Source organism: Chenopodium quinoa, unplaced genomic scaffold, assembly GCF_001683475.1.
Source record: "Chenopodium quinoa cultivar QQ74 unplaced genomic scaffold, ASM168347v1, whole genome shotgun sequence".
NCBI lineage: Eukaryota > Viridiplantae > Streptophyta > Magnoliopsida > Caryophyllales > Amaranthaceae > Chenopodium > Chenopodium quinoa.
The window spans coordinates 1,747,436-1,758,547 of record NW_018744745.1 but is presented as its reverse complement, the minus strand read 5'-3'; positions in this window follow the sequence as shown (position 1 = coordinate 1,758,547).

The following is an 11,112-nucleotide window of genomic DNA, read 5'->3' as shown; positions in this document are numbered from 1 at the left end:
TAAACAAACCATAAAAAAAAAAAAAAAAAAAAGCGAAAGTCAGAAACCACAAGCTACAGGAATTCTCAAAAAAAAGTCAAGTATCATTGAAATGATATGAAGCACGATCCTATTTTTTAGGAACAAACACTATTCATATATACGTGCAATTATACATTTACATCCATCCATACGTATCCCTCTTTTATTGTCATTCATATAATACTCAATTATCCTTAGATAAATATCAATGGGTTTGGTCCGAACCTATATTTATCAGATCAAGTATTAACTGCGGGACAAAGATATTATAACAAGCGTACATAAAAGGGGGCCCCTTTAGCACTATAACATGTAGTACTCATTTAGATGTGGATATATTTGTCATTTCCCTATATTGGTTGGACATGAGTCTTTAGAGTAATGGACTTTATGGCTTAGGTAAATTGGTCATATGATAGGGTAGTACACAAATAAAAAAAAACTCTAACAGTCTAAGTGAACATATTAATATACTTATTATACTCTAAAGGGTTAAACGATACTTGTTTATAAGGAAAAGGACATATCCCCCTGGCGAGACAAAAAATATTGTACTTTATACGATACGATTATTATACATATACGTATAAAAATACGGTCTAAAATACTTACTTTTACTATAAAAAGAAATTACCCTTATCCAAAATCTCCACTCACCACTTAATTCTTATCTTCCTCCATCTTCCTCCTTACCCGAAAAAATCAAACAAAAACCACCATTAAACTCAACCACCATGTTTCAAGAAAACCAGGAAGATCAACCTGTCTTCACCTTTGAGGAAGACATGAGGATGATAAGGATGTACTTCATGTACATTGTGGGGCTAGTGGTCCTCCTAATGGATGTATTAATTTACTTGTTAATCCATAAGTAAAAACCCGAAAATTACTTCGGTGGAGCAGGGTAGAAATGTATGTAGTGTCAGTTGTACTTCAATATTTTGTAATTTAGTAATTTAGAAGTACAAATTGTAACATGTATTTTGGAAATTATGAATAAAAATCATTATTATTACTCGTTTCCTTCGTTTTATGTAATAAAACAATTAAGTTTATAAAAATAATTAGCAAAATAATAATTATTATTTGCAAAAAAAAAAAACAATAATTATAGTAATAAAAAATAATTAATAGTGATAATTAAAAAGGTAGGATCAAAATTTGGTGTCTACAACATGTAATCAATATTAATTAAAAATAACTATTAATTTTAAATGTTAAAACTGCTAGTGAAACGATAGCATAAGATGTGATAATAGTATAATATGATAACAAATTCTAAATTAATACTAGATATTAAAATACATGATAATCTAAATAAAGGTGATTAGTACTACAATTGCAATGTTTAATGAAAAGTATTAATCAAAATTTTGTACAACATTTACCATTTACTATCACATAAACAATAAATTTGCAAACAAAAAAAGTAAAAACTACTAGTCCAATTAAATGGTGACAAGTGGCGCTTTCTAAACATTTGCCCGCCCTTAGCCTAAGAGCATGCCCAATGGTTAACCAATTAGGTTGGTTATTAGGAGAGATAAAGTGAAAAAATAATAAAAAATTAAAGAGAGAGAAAAAGTTGGGGGAATATTTCAATAACCCGGTTATTTGGGGTTGGTTATGCAATAAAATATTGCAAGTGGGTGGGTTTTTATGACAACCCTAGATGACGTGGCACAATAGGATTGTGGCACCTATTTATTTAATCAATGGTTTAGATTTGCTCTGATTTTTTTTACCGTTGTAATTTTGTAACGGCCATAATTTTTAAAATACAATTCTAAAAAAAAAACACCAACGACTCTTTTTTATTTTTCTCTATAAAATGAGCCCAATATTGAGGTATTTTGAAACAATTTTTTTTAGTGAATATTACTCTCTTTATCATCAAATTGTGTAAGAGATGAATATTCCAAAATCTAATAGAAAAAAAACCCCACAAAATCTCAAAACTCATCACAACCCCAAAATAATCTAAATCTTCAACCTTACTATTCTAACATTCCAATTGATCTCAACTCAGATTTAGATACAAATTTTCAACAAATTTCGAATTATGATTCACAAAATCTCAATTTCTCAAATCCAAGTACTTTCACTTCTTTTCCTTTTCAACCACCACAAAATCCTAATTATTCATATTCTCAAAATGTTATCCCATCTTTTGAGAATATTCAAATCTCGCAAGGTGATCCAACATTTCCTATGTCCCAATATGTCACAAGGTGATGATAGTGTATTTCCGAGTTTGAATTGCTCATACACATCGAATGCATCAGATGACGACAATGAACCAGAAGTTGAAGAAGTTGAAGTCAATGAAATAGGTCATGAAGAAGGCAATCAAGATAGAAAAACAAAGTTTTGGTCAAAAGCTGAAGAAGTGGTTCTTGTGAAGGCTTGGCTTGAGGTTAGTCAAAATAAAAAAACTAACACTAACCAAAAGAGGGATGGTTTTTGGAGGAAAATTGAGGAAATGTATAATAATGTTAGATTATACAAACAAAGGCGTTTCGAAGAAGGTACTGACGGGGTAATACGAGAAGATTTGTTGAAAATGAGGGGTTCGGAGTAACTTAGAAACAGTTAGAGAAGGATCAATGCTTCATGTTCTAAATTTTGTGGTTCACATGCTCATGCTGAATCAAGAAAGGGAAGTGGTCACAATGATGAAGATGTTATGAAGGCAGCATATAGTGTATATGATGCTGACAAAACAAAGATATCATTGATATCTAAAACCTTTCAGGACAAGCATATTTGGGACATTTTGATACAACATGATGCGTGGAAACAAAGTGAAGATATTTTTCAAAAATGCAAGCAAAAAAACATCTAATCAAGGAAGTGACTCAAAGAGATCACGTATCAATGAAGCTGGCAACTACTCATCTTCATCAAACCAAGAAACACCAACCAGTGGTGATATTGAATATTCAGGCTTGCCTTCCAGCAACGAATCTAGCAAAAATAAAGGAAAGAGCAAGATGAAAAATATGCCAATTGGGGCATGGCAACAATGGTTGGACATGGCCCAGAACATGAACCTTATAAGGCAATCAGAAAATCAAGTGGAACTTACAAGGTTGCAACTAGAAAGGGAGAAAGAAGCAAGGAAGCAAAGAAAGATTAATATGGAGTTATTTAAACACCTCGATTCAAAGCCAAACCTATCTTCGGAAGATCAAGAACTAAGGAACAATTTATTGAAGAAGTTTTTCCCCTCAGACTGATGTACTAGGTGTATGGTTAATCATAGTTTAAATGTTGCTTAATTTCAAATAATTTGTTTTTTAGTTTTCTGTTTTATGTACTAAGGTTCGATTTTTATTTTGGCAATTTTTAATGTGTTGTTGATTTAGGATATGAATTAATGTTATATTATAATGTTATTATTAATATAAAAAAACAAGTTTATTACATATCTAGTATTAAAATCGTATTAAACGATACGCTTTATATATATTATTATTGTTGATCTGACTAAACCCATCAATTCACTTTGATATTTCACAGCAAAAGATGTACATTGATTTACATTACACTAAAAAAGAATTGATGTATCCAAACTTGAAAAACAAATATTAGATACTAGACACTGATGTACTTAACACTGAAAAGGTAATAGTGATAAACACTGCACACTGATGTACTTAACACTGAAAAAGTAATAGTGATAAACACTGTACACTGATGTACATAACACTGAAAAGGTAATAGTAACATTACATTGCTTTTATTTACATAACAATGCTAAGGTGATATTGACAATACAAATGCATGCATCTACATTACTGAAAAATTATTAATTTTTTTCTGAATCAATGCATGCATGCAAGACTTCAAGTTCATCATATAAGACAATAAAAATGACTACATACCCAACACATTTGTTCTATACAATGGATGAAATACATTTCACTTGATTAACCATCCATCTTTTCCCCTAAAAAACTTCTACCTTCCATTCTCATATCAACTTGGTTTTGTGGTACCCATTTTTTGACTAATTAAAACTAGAAGTCAAAATCCCACGTAAGTTGATAATTTGACTAAAAAAAAAAAACAAATTAGAGTCGCCACTCTATTTTTGCCCGAATAGAGACTGTCTTTTGTTTATGATCGTTTTCAAATAGAAAACGACATTGACTCCATTAGATGAGGCACTATATAAGTATGGTCTTAGGAAAATCAAAAATCTAGGTACGGGGTATAAGTTAGGAGGATCGAACGTTTGGAACTCGTCTCTTCCTTTGTTCCAACGAACAGGCTCTTACTAATACGTTGTTAATTGGTTATGATTATTCACATACTTTTCCTTAAACTAATGCATAAAAACATGAATATTTCCACATTGTCAATCACACTCAAATGTAAAATAAAAGTGAATTAAACCTTACGATATATGGTGGGTTTGAGCATTAAAGTTGCACTACGTACCGTTCATTGTGGGATTTGAATCCACTCCCGGATCAAAACCCTACGTAGTTCTTACGAACGTCCATTTATACATGGTCGAAATTTCATACGAGGTTTCAAGAAAGTTTATATTACTTGTTTTAGGAGAGGTGGTCGATCCATATAGGGTCATTTGAATGAGGTTGAGCAATCTTGCTTTCAAGGTGGAGGTCAATTTATCAAGGTTGAGGAAGTCACTAGAATCAGCGACACCATAGGAGTTTCTTTGTGGAGAATGATTTTGTTTGTAAAATGCGTTTCAATTAACGACTTTATTTAGGGTTGACCAACTTCCAGAAAGAGATTGTGTGGGCTTATTTGAGTGTGCTAAAAAAGGAATTTTATTTGGTATGAATTTGAGAAGAATATGAAGGAAATGTGTTTAGATTGTATGAAATTGACTTACGCAGAATGGACATTCTATATGGTTTAAATCTAAATGATAGGTAGAATATGTGGAAACCTTAATCATGTTAGATTATGTAAGCGATCTATCAGAGATAATAAAACTTTAAAAGCATAATTCTCTGCGGCAAATAGATCATCTTATAACCTATCATGATTGAATATTCAACTTTACCCTCTTATTTAAATATAAGCCATAAACCATAACTCGAAAGATTTATTTTATTAATGAAATGATACAAGCACGCAAGGCCATATTTTGCTTAATTAAAAGTTAGTTGTCTCTTTATTAAGAAATGCATAAGGAAATTTTGCTCTTCCAAACGATGATGGAATTAAAACTTAAACAAGATTTATTTAAAAATTATAAGACATTCTATTCCAAACTAAATGAATTATTTATAATGCTCCTTTCATATAGCCATAGACTGAAGAAGACTTTTTTTTTTTTTAAATAAAAAAAAGTGTTAGTCTTAAAGTGATACAAATGTGTCTCTTTTTTGGATTAATATCAACTTGAGGCATGAGTAATTTATAACTTCCTCAAATGACTAAAAAAAAAACCAGAGGTATACATGATAGGGTGACACAAATTATATAATAATGTTCATTCCATTTTTCCTTAAAAAGCTTAAAGGTTTAAAGTGTCTCTAATATTTCGGACACCATAACTCATGTTCTAACAGTCGGATTTGCGCATATGATAGGTCTTTGGAAATTTCTATAAGTCTTATATAACATATCAAAAATTGGGATTCATCTAGCTGTTGAAATGAAAGATAATGAATTTTCTTTAAAAAAACACTCCGGTTTGGGACGTTCATGGGGAATTGGGTGATAATGGTCAAAGTACTTCGAAATTGGCATGATCCTTTTAATGGTATGTTAAGGACAAGCGTATAAATTCTCTGTAGAAAATTCCCCCTTTTTAGAAGTCATTTGATATGCCAAATAAAAAGAGTATGCTTGGTTGGGGAAAACAGCCTCAAATCTGTTTATCATTTTGATACCTTGTTTTGTAAAAATCATAAAAAATAGAGTATTTATCCTATGGGAACGTGTGACCCCAAATTACAAATCTTAAGGGATCTTATTTCTAGATATTCAATTAAAATTTTATTATTAAAAAAGGATATTGGTTGAAAATTGGCAAATAGACAGACCTGTAGTAAGAAATTTGTGGTGTTACTATGTCTTCATGTCTGATTTTTTGTAAGTTGGTTAAAATTTATTTTTATAAAATTCCAAGTCTCATACACTCCTAAATACATAAGCTTACTTTAAAAAATTTACTTTTTAATTTTATGGTGAAAAACGATTTTTTACATAATAAAAAATAAAGTAGTCGAAAATGCTATCTTGCTAGAATTCCATCATTCATTCTTTGGAGCTTCCTTATGCATTTTGTACAATTATCATTGCTTCCATTTCATACTCTACATAAGGATGATACATAAAAGAAAAAAAATCAAACAAACCATATATACTCACTCTCAAACTCGCTCGCGGTCGGTCAAATTCTACTTGGTTTCCAAATTAGGAAACCGACACGTATAGTGCCCTAGGAGGTTATGGAACACACAAAAGTAGAAAAGTTAGTAAATGTATGTAAAAAATAATATGAAATCACAAATGAAATGAAAGAAGATATTACCTTTGGCTTTGAGTAGCTATCTTGAGGAATTAGTCAAGGTAGTGTCAAAATGATCGATTTAATTTTTTTTTAGGCCAAGTCCTTCTACAATTTTTTTTATATTCTTTTTTTTTATTGAAAATAAAAGTTTTGATTACCTTTTTTTTTTATCTAATTATAGTGCTGAAATAATTTAGACTTTTTTCATGAGTTTTTTTTAGCTCCTTTCTTAACTATTCTCTTCGATATTTTCCCCCCCTTTCGTGAAGAGTGGGGTGGTATATATATGGGAGCAAATGGGAGCTAAAATACAAAATACAGAGAATATACTGTTATACAAAATAAATATGTACGAATACAAGAGTTAGGTAGAAATTATAACCAAAAATCGTCTTAATGAGGTAGAGGACAAATAGAATAGCCTACTACTTTATGTTAAACTTAATTACTATTGACTGAACAAAATACAATATTATTAATGACTAAAAATAATTAAAAGTACTAATATAATTTGAATACAATGGTTAATTGGTACTACTTTCTTTTGAAGAGTGTACTTACTCTTCGTATATTAAACTTACCATAGCAAAATACGACTATTACACCACCTACTTATCAGAAAATAAACAAGAAAAAAAAGTTGTTTGCCATTGATTGTGGATAGTCATATCACCTTACCGTTTGGGAAGAAACACAACTCAGTGATACACCGTATTGTCATATCACACCATTTTCTGATTCTCGTTGCTAAATTACAACCATGGCTTACCATTTTCTTTTTCTGTAGAGATTTGACATATCAAATGAGTGATAATGGCAGAGGTATCTTTGCTTGGAGCCACTCTTTTACTGTCAAATATTGTCGTCATTGCATTAACCCGGAAGAGAAATAGCATTCATACTTACACTTGTTATTTCTGAGTGTGTGAAACAGAGAAAAGATGACTCATGAAGGTAAGTGGTAATGGTGTTTTGGTGGGAAGTTGAATAGGAAGGAAGAAGATGAAATATAAGGTAGTAGCATTACGTTATTAACAAAGTGAAATCTAACAAAAATGCATTTTATGAGTGAAAAATAAAAAAAATTAAATTACACAATAAAAAAATAAAAATGATAAGTTGGGGAGGGGGGAAAACCGTGACTTTGTTAGCATTGGTAATAGCTTAGTGTAATGCATGCATGCTTTGCATTCTTTTACATAATCAAAATATGCTAATTTGTCCTTTATGATTTGTATTTTTCCTTTTTTTTTAAATAATAAAATTATAAAGGAACAAAAGCCATGAATATGTTAATGGGTTAGGCATATCGTGAAACAAAATCCAACAACAATGTAACCATTATTTACATAACATATGATGAACCCACTTATAATATAAAAATAGAAGAATAATTATAATAACAATAGGATAAAAAAGAATCAGTAGTACTAAAAATTTATTAGGGGTTAGAAAGTGATACTTTAGAAATGGTCACGGTTTTAAAAATGTACAGACTAAAGGGTCAAAATTTGATACTATTGACCAGGAGATGTCAAACGTCATGATTATTACATATGTCACTGGTAACAACATTGTTTTTATTTTATGTTATTTGTAAAAGATACACTTACTACTATTATTAGACTAAACGATTATACAATTGGGATACGGCAAAAATACGGATAAGATTTATCCCTTATAAAAGGGAGATTTCCCTTATCCGAAATCACCCTTTACTCAAAAAACACACCCCTTGCCTTTTCCTCTTCGGTTTCCATGGCTCCCGGCAACCAAAATCGTCAAGCTCCATCTCCGTTCGACGAGCATTTTCGAGTGCTAAATTTATATTTAGCTTTGATCATGGCGTTAGTGGTGCTACTAATGGCGTTAATGATTTTCATAATCATGAATAAATGACGACTTGAAGTTCTCGGTACGGAGTGTACAAGGTTCGAGTTATGCTTCGAATTAATCTTGTATTTTGTTCGTAAATTAAGAGTACAAATTGTAAGAGTTTTGTATACTCCAAAATTATAAATAAACACTACTTGAATTTGTCTCTTATGTCTAATTATTGCGGTTGTCGTTAGCAAAATCAGATCTTATTATTATAATTATGAAATAACACAAAATTTATTAGTGAATTGAAAGTAAAAAAAATATGGAAAATAGGGGATCAAAATTTGGTGTCTACAGAATGCCCCTCATTGATCGAGTTTGGAACAAACGATGATCAATGATTAGAAAAAGATAGTAAATTGATCCTTAAATAGAACTTATAAAGAAACTAGAGTAAAATAAAACAAAATGCTAATAATCATCAAGCATATGCTGAAATGTGGCGTAAGAATATTTGCGGTCAAATACAACGTATTGACTGTGGTTAAAACTTAATCGCCAATTATTTGCAGTTGAAAAACTGGCTAAAAAAAATGAATAATTGATTAATAATCAGTTGTGGTTGAAAAACCAGCTTTGATAAATCTCAATGGCGGTTAAAAAACCGGCTTAAAAAGTCTTGGTCGATTAACCAATGATCAAGTGTGGTTGAAAAACCAGCTTTGGTAGTCTTGGTTGCGGTTGAAAAACCGGCTTGAAAATTTTGATCCATTGATCAGTCGTGGTTGAAAAACCAGCTTTGGAAACTTCGATAAAGAACTTAATCGTTCATCACTTACGGTAAAAAAAAACGGCTTGAAAGATTCCAAATAGGACGGAGATAATAAACAGCTTGCGGCATATCAAAGTGCAACCGTAAAATTAGCTAAAAAGACATTCATAGGATTAATTTGATTATGTTTGACTATCCTATTCATGTACAAAAAGGCAAGTTTCACGGGTACTTTAACCATGAGAATATGGAGTAAAAAAAAATTGATTGTTGTCATAACACATGCATGTAAGTAAAGTTTGCATGAGGAAAAATGGCATGTTGTGGGGGGGACTAAATGCATGAAAGCTTATAGGTGTTTCAATGTAAGGTGGGGTTTTTTCTTGCCTATATAAGACATGAGTTTGGGTGATCATAATCATCTACTTCTATTCTCCTTTGAAACAAGAATACTTAGTCTTTCTTGTTTTCCTTTCCTCCTTTTCCTCAAATTTTCTTTCTAAATTATGGATATGAAAGGAAAAGAACCCAACTTCTTGAATGAAATCAATGAAGTAGACTATAAAAACACTTTATTTTCCATGGGGGTAGAGGTTGCTTTAGGAGAGAAAAGTTATGCAAAAATCTTCTTTGATTCCCTTCTTCCTCTTCTCAAACTTCCACTTTGCTATGACCTTATTTATGCTTCTACTAAATACTGGGATGAGAAAAAGCATGTTTTTAGGTTTAAAGGTGGGGAGATGGTGCCAATGGTAGAAGAAATTGAAGGCCTCTTGGGTTTTTCCATGAGTGGACCGTTGGTTACAACAAGAAAGTGTACTTCTACTAGTGGTTATTTACATGAGGCTTTAGGCATATCTTATCATGATGGTATGACTTTCCATAATGAATATTCCATCCTTATCAATTTTGTCCTCGAACCTTTTAAAGCAAAAGGTACCAGTCTTAAACTTGATATTTCATATGGCTCGGCACGAAGTCGAGAATGCTTGATTGCCCTCATGGGTCTTTTGTTGTTCAAGGAAGATCTTGGGTTGTGTCATAACAATGTATCTAGCTATGTACTACAAATGGTTTATGGGGGCCTATTAGGGCCATTGATCTTGGGAGAATTGGTCCTTAATCTTGATCATCAAAAGGAACATCCATACACCTTCATGAAGGGGAGCCCACTAGTTCTTCTCTTGTGGCTGATGGAGAAGTTTAAGTTGGTGAAACCTTTTAACGAAATCAAGTACCATCCTAAGATTATCCTTAGTAGGGGTTGTTCACCCTTATATCATAAGGTAAAGAAAATTAATGCTTGGAGCTTTACCCTTGAAGGTGAAATCCAATGAGTAACCTCTCATTTGGGGATCAAAGAAGTCATATATAGTACTGCTAACAAAAGGGGTGTAGTGCTTCCAAGTATCAACAAGATCACTTTTTATTATCCGTGGAGGTGTCTTCGACAGCTCGGGCAGCGACAAACCTTCCTAAAGGATCTTCCCACCGATGAATGTACTACTCATTGGATAGATACCAACATGTTGAGGGATCTGTTCAAAGTTTGGGAACGGGTTAAGAAAATTCCATTTCTCCCGGTCTTAAGAGATCCGACTATTGATGTTTATTATGAAGGGTGGCTTCTCAAAGATGTGGGTTCTTTTAAAAGGCCGAAGATAGAGGATGAACCCTCGATAAGCAATTGGAAGAGGATTAAGGAAGAGAAATGATAAAGTCAAGAACGGAAAGATTCAAATGCCCCCCGTTTTTTTTTTTTTTGCCCTTGAACCTTTAACGCAATAAGTCTAGTGTTTCTTTAGCACTATGGGCATTTGAAGTGTCGAATTAGGATTGAATGTCATCTTATGTAACATTGTGTTTTTAAGGTTGGAATTTCTCATTAGAATGAAATTTTTCTTTAAAAGTCAACTCAATTGTTGCTCTAAACATTGACATTTGTTACTTGAAATTTAAAGTTTATGATCACGAGATCATGATTTAGAATATTCCA